Here is a 6,000-nt window from a genome sequence, read left to right on the forward strand (position 1 = left end):
TGAGTGATCTTAATACTTTTTTATTTATCCAATTACAGTTTAGCAAAAGCCTAATATTTATGTTTTCAGATTTCTTAATCCACTGTTGGCAAAAAACTGCGTCAACAGATTGGTGCTTTCATTGAGAGCATATTAGGCTTAATTCCCCACGCAAGTTTCACCTAACATTCACCATGGTGGTCACCTAATCTATGCGTGACAATGAGATGAAAAAGCCTGATGATCAGGAGGTGCACCATGCGGCCATCCCCACTGGAGAAGGCTCAACTACTCAACGTTGCCCTAGAAAGCAACAAGTGGGCCAAGATGATGCTGGGAGCTCAACACCCACCAAATCCCCATTTGGGATACTTGACAGCCATCAAGATGAAAAATGCCCAGTTAAGGAGCCATCTTGCTCAGGCTAACAAGCATATTGAGGAGACCTTGGCTCGATTACCCCCTCCTACAACCGAAGTTAACATAAGAATGAGGCAAAGTGGGTTCCATAGGTCTCACAGGAATAATCGACCCAATCTTAGTCGCTCTGTCAGAATTGCAAATCTGAGCTCCATACCTTCAGAGTGGATCCAATGAAATACTCAATCTGCTAATACTCATAGGAATCATTGACCTCATGTCAGTCAGTCTATTTGGAATACGACCCCAAGTTCTGTACCTTCTGAACAGACCCCACGAAATGCTCAATCTACCAATCCTCGTAGGAACGATCATTCAACTCACACTCCCAGAAACTAGCTTGGAAAAACAGGGCGAGCTGGGACCAATTCAAGGAGGCGAGACATCCCAGCAAACCCATCTGTGCCATAGCCAGAGCCTCCGACATAGAGAAATGAATCAGTCCTGCCCCAACCAGAGAAGTTGGAGTAGATCAGGGGCGAGCTAATCTAGTGTGCCTCGATGGAACAAGAATAGCTTCACCAATAAGACATCCGCCATCACCGGTTCGACATCCAACGTCACCTCGCCCACAGAGGAATGTGTATGGAATAGTGCCCTTAAGGCAATTGTAGTTGACAAATGTTTTAAATGAAATAAATAATTGAATTGAATTATTATATATATAGACTATGTCCGATATTATGTTGATAATATTAAGCAAATATCATAAAATTCCAAAGTTTATCTATGTGGTCTTAATCTCATATTGGTATGAGATGGTCGAGATTAAGATAATAAACTTAAAACAGTTCGCAGTAAAATAAAGTTATGGAATCTTTAGATTAATTACTGCTAGTACGGTTCGCTAGTATTATGAATACAAGTGACCTAGATCCAGGTCACTAGTGTAGTAGGACACTTTAGTAAAGGTACTTTATATATAGTGATATATAAAACTGGACCAAATGTGATTTGATAATACTTGTTTAAACATTGTTTCATAGTATTAATCAAGCACATCAAAGATGATCATATACACAATGATCTTAATCCTGAGGTTACTATGAACTCCTATATGTGTCATCTGATCCTTTGATTCATGTGTTAAGGTTTGTCAGAATGATCAGGCTAAGAACAATTGTTTTGGGGACTCAATGATATATATGATTGGGGACATAGTTTAACAGATATGGAATATATACCTTCTTATAGATTGAATAATGATTCACTATTGGGTTGACTTTTGGAACTGAAAAGATTATGAGCGCTCACGTCGCAAACTTATTGTGACATAACCTTCACTAGTAAAGTCAATGGTACTCTAGGAACAAGATATAGATAAAAGGGTAAAATGTTAATTTTATTCCCTTTTAATTATGAACCATCAATTTGATCTATTGAATTTTGATTTATTGAACCACCAAAAATAGATTTTGATTTATTGAATTTTAAAAGATGATGATAATGATGATCATCAATTTGAATTTTAAATTTTGAAATATGGTTGTGATCTTTTTCCTTAAAAAGATAATATCATATTTTGTGGAATGATTGATTTTAGTTAAATAAATAAATAAAAGAAAAATGCAATATCCTTGAAAATGGAATACTGCTATTCACGCATGACACAGTTCAGGGGGACTGTGCCATGCGTGTAGCAGTATACAGATAATGTATATGTATTTTTTTTATTTTTTTTATTTAATTAATTGCTAATTTAAAAATAGATATTTTCAAATTTGGTAAGTTAGATGTTTACCTAAATCAATTCCTATCATCATTATGATATTATTATCATATTATTATTATTATTATGAATAATAAGGTAATACATAATCTGTATATATATGTTATAGAATAACAAGAAGAAAAGATATACAAGTCAGTAAGAATTCAGAAAAGTTTCATAATTTGTGAGACAAGAAATTGTCATCTTCTTCTTTTATTCTAACATTTCTCAAGCCATAATCCAAGTTCTCATGTGTTGAGATGTACTTGTCATTCCTAAATTACAAGCCCATGTTCTCTTTGTGCCCACATACAACTTGAGGTGTAGAGAACACTCCGGAAGATCGTGGTTTGAGTACTTAAACCGTTGGATAGGAATATCGATATATATACGAAAAGACTCAAGGACACTTGATAGGCTTCAAGAGGTAAATACTTTTGTTCTTGAATATTTGTGTATATGATATATATATATATAAATATGTGTATATTTATATATATTTTTGCATGATTAATAATATTGTATATTAATGTTTCTATCTGGATGTTTTTCTTGAACATATAAACTGTTTATATGAGAGATGGAATTTTTTTTGTATTATAAACACTGGGCCCACCACACCCTTTCGCTGCGCACTCTTTTTCCAATAGAATGCTCCAACTTGAGGGGATGGCAGGAGAAATCCTCCTCCCTCAGAGGACATTTATATCCCACAGCCTCGCGCTAATAATCCAGGTTCTTGATTCCAGCCGTGAGCTGTAAGCTTCGCTAATGGAAGCTACTGGACAGAGAGCCAGCATAGAGGCTAGCATGAGAGCGACCAGAGGAATCACTTGAGCTTCGCATAAAGTCTTCGTTCCGACCCACATCCTACCCTGTGTGATCATCTGAACTCACAAAGAGGATATCCAGTTCGCCATGATGATTTGAGCTATACTCAGCCCAGGGGAGATTCATCTATCGTACGCGACAATAGGAAATTCCCACCTAACCGAGCTCAAGCTTGGAGGGAAAACAACCCATCTAACGCGTACAATAGAATGGGGGCTGATAATCAGCTCCCAAATAACCTGGTTGCAAAGGATCCAACCCTCGAGTGACTAGCCTTAATGGAAGAATAGATGAAGAGACTTCTATCTGGAAATGGAATCGATGATTATGATTCTAATGAGGAGCTCGAGCCTTTTGCTCCCAACATTGCGGCAGCTCCGTATCCTATTGGCTTTAGAATGCCGAACATGCCCCATATGATGGAAACACTAACCCATAAAATCATCTCGGGATGTTTAACAAATTAATGATGGCCCACAATGTCGGGTTCGACTTAAGATGTATCTTGTTCCCCACAACACTGACTAGACCGACCAGATTGTTGTTCAACAAGTACAAGAAACATTCAATCTCCTCGTGGAAGAAACTGTCTTCCGAGTTTAAGAGATAGTTTTGAGTTGCGAAGGAAGCTCATGTTGAAGCCGATTGCTGGCTAACATTAAACAACAACCTGGTGTGTCCTTGAAGGCATATATGAACTGGTTCACCAATGCAGCAGCACAAGCTAAGGATGTTGATGATAGCTCCAAGCTTATGGCTATGAGGACAGGGATCACAGTAGGAGGTGATTTATGGAAAAAAAAAACTCCAACAGAAAGGAGTAACGAATGTAGATGAATTCTTGGCTTGGGCTCAGGAATGGATAAATCTGGAGGAGGCACAACTGTTGTCACTGGAACCAGCCAGACCCATGTTCAGCTCGCTGGAGCGGTGGCGAATGTTGCAGCTATGGCTCAACCCGCTACCCATAATAACTAGGGGGAGCAATAAGTGGAAGGGACTGGTGAGGGCAACCAGAATGGAGCCAAAAAGAACAAGCCTAGTACAAAGTACAAGTCCATCTACACCGCCTATACCGACCTTCAGTTATGCGAGATCATATCTTCCTGACAAACTTTGATCGTTTTCCATGGAAAAAACCGGAGCCCTTGTGTTGACCTCTGATTTTGTCAACGACATTGAGTCAAATTTATGATATAGAATAATAACTGAACTTAAGAATAAGAAACGACACAAAGAATTATAGTGGTTCGACCCTGTTGATCAGTAATGACCTATGTCCCATTAGTACTCTTATTTATGTAAATTCCCAAAACCTGCGATCAGATTAGCCGGAGTCAATTGAGTTTCACAAGCTAAGAAATAGGATACAAAATGTGGATAATAGCATTAGATCTTTAGAATTCTCTGAAAATAAAGAATTACAACGTAAAAAACAAATGAATTTTTGAGTCCTCTATTTATAGACTCAAGAATGTACATAGATGGGCCATGGGCCTTGCGTAACTTGAGCAACAAGTAAATATAAAATAATAGGTAAATAATACACTATATACAAATATCTCATAAATATATGCATATTAAACTAACTTTGAACTTTAATTATATTTAACCGAGCAGCTCTGGTCGCATGTCTTTCATCAACTTCTTTTCCTGCTGCTCCATACAAGTTCTGAATTCATCTAATAGCACGTTTTCTTCTCCTGTCTGGTCGTGAGTCGACCAGTCCTCTATAAATGTCTCATCACGTGTCCTTCATGTGCCTTATGTTTGTGCCACATCATCAGGCTAAATTTTTGGGATACATTTGCCCCCCCCCCCCCCCAAGTTTATTATGATGTGATCAACATTAAATAAACTTACTCGATTAGCATTCATCAATCTGTCACGTTCAACTATACTTTTATTTCCTCCAAAAGGTAAATAGTCATGATTTCACAGTTTCCAAGGAAAGATTTGACAACTTTACGTTTCCCAATGCTCCAAAACCCCTCTTTTCATTCGTGATCTTTTAGTTACTCTGAGCAAAATAAATAGGCTTATTCCATTTCCATCATTCATTTACCTAATTCTTTTTCTTCAAGAACTTCAAAGTTTCAAGCATTCTCCCAAGCAACATGAGACGAATCTTTAGGAATTTCCAAGTGGTTTCAACGCAATTTCTTAGCAATATTCACTTCAAGTAAGTTTTCGTAAAACTCCCTTCTATTTCTTGCTAATTTTCTTGCATCTCAACTAGGAATAAACTTTTTTTTTTGTAACTGTCACTGAAGCTCTTGGTATGTGCTAGAGGATAATCGGTTATAGGTATGATTCTAGATTTAAATGAGTGTTTAGGTAACATTCAGGAGTGTAGAGATGTCTAAGATGATTTTATCATGATTTAACCACTGATTTTGGGTCTGAAATCGAAGTAAAAATTTGATTTTTGGGCCCAGAAAAAATATGGGTTTTTCCCGCTTGTGACGAACTTGAAAAGTTTTCTTGAAAAACTTTTTACTTTTACTTTTACTTTTTGATTTGTCACGTTCACCTACTCGTATCTTAAAAAAATTTTGTTGCTAAATACTTGCTAGTTAGCTAAATGCTTAATTAACTTCCACGATCAGTAGTTATTTTCTTAATTCTCCCCCTATTGGTCGTAGATTCTCACTTCCCCTTCTTCTCAGATATTCATGCACGATCCCTGGGGAGGTGAGAGGCTAATAGACGAAGACCTTCTAAACTTGTTATTCGAAGACTCCGAACAGCCTACTTTGCCTATTCCACAAAATACAACACAACCAATACCATCAACCAACCATATCAGTTCAAACCCCTCTATGGCATGAGTAAAGCATGTTTCTTAGAGAAGGAAAAAGATCTATGATCCTCACATTGGCCATCATGTGGCCAATGCTAAGGGTCATTCGACTACCAACCAACCTGCAGCAACCGAGCAGCCTCCTGAGATTCTCCTTTCCTGCGCTCTTGTAAGAGAGGTTGTAAAAAAGGGCATACCCTGGTACACCACCCCTCCTAGCATTATATCGAGCAGAATGGCAGCCAAATATCCCATA

The sequence above is a fragment of the Humulus lupulus genome, chromosome 6, assembly GCF_963169125.1.
Source record: "Humulus lupulus chromosome 6, drHumLupu1.1, whole genome shotgun sequence".
Classification (NCBI taxonomy): Eukaryota; Viridiplantae; Streptophyta; class Magnoliopsida; order Rosales; family Cannabaceae; genus Humulus; species Humulus lupulus.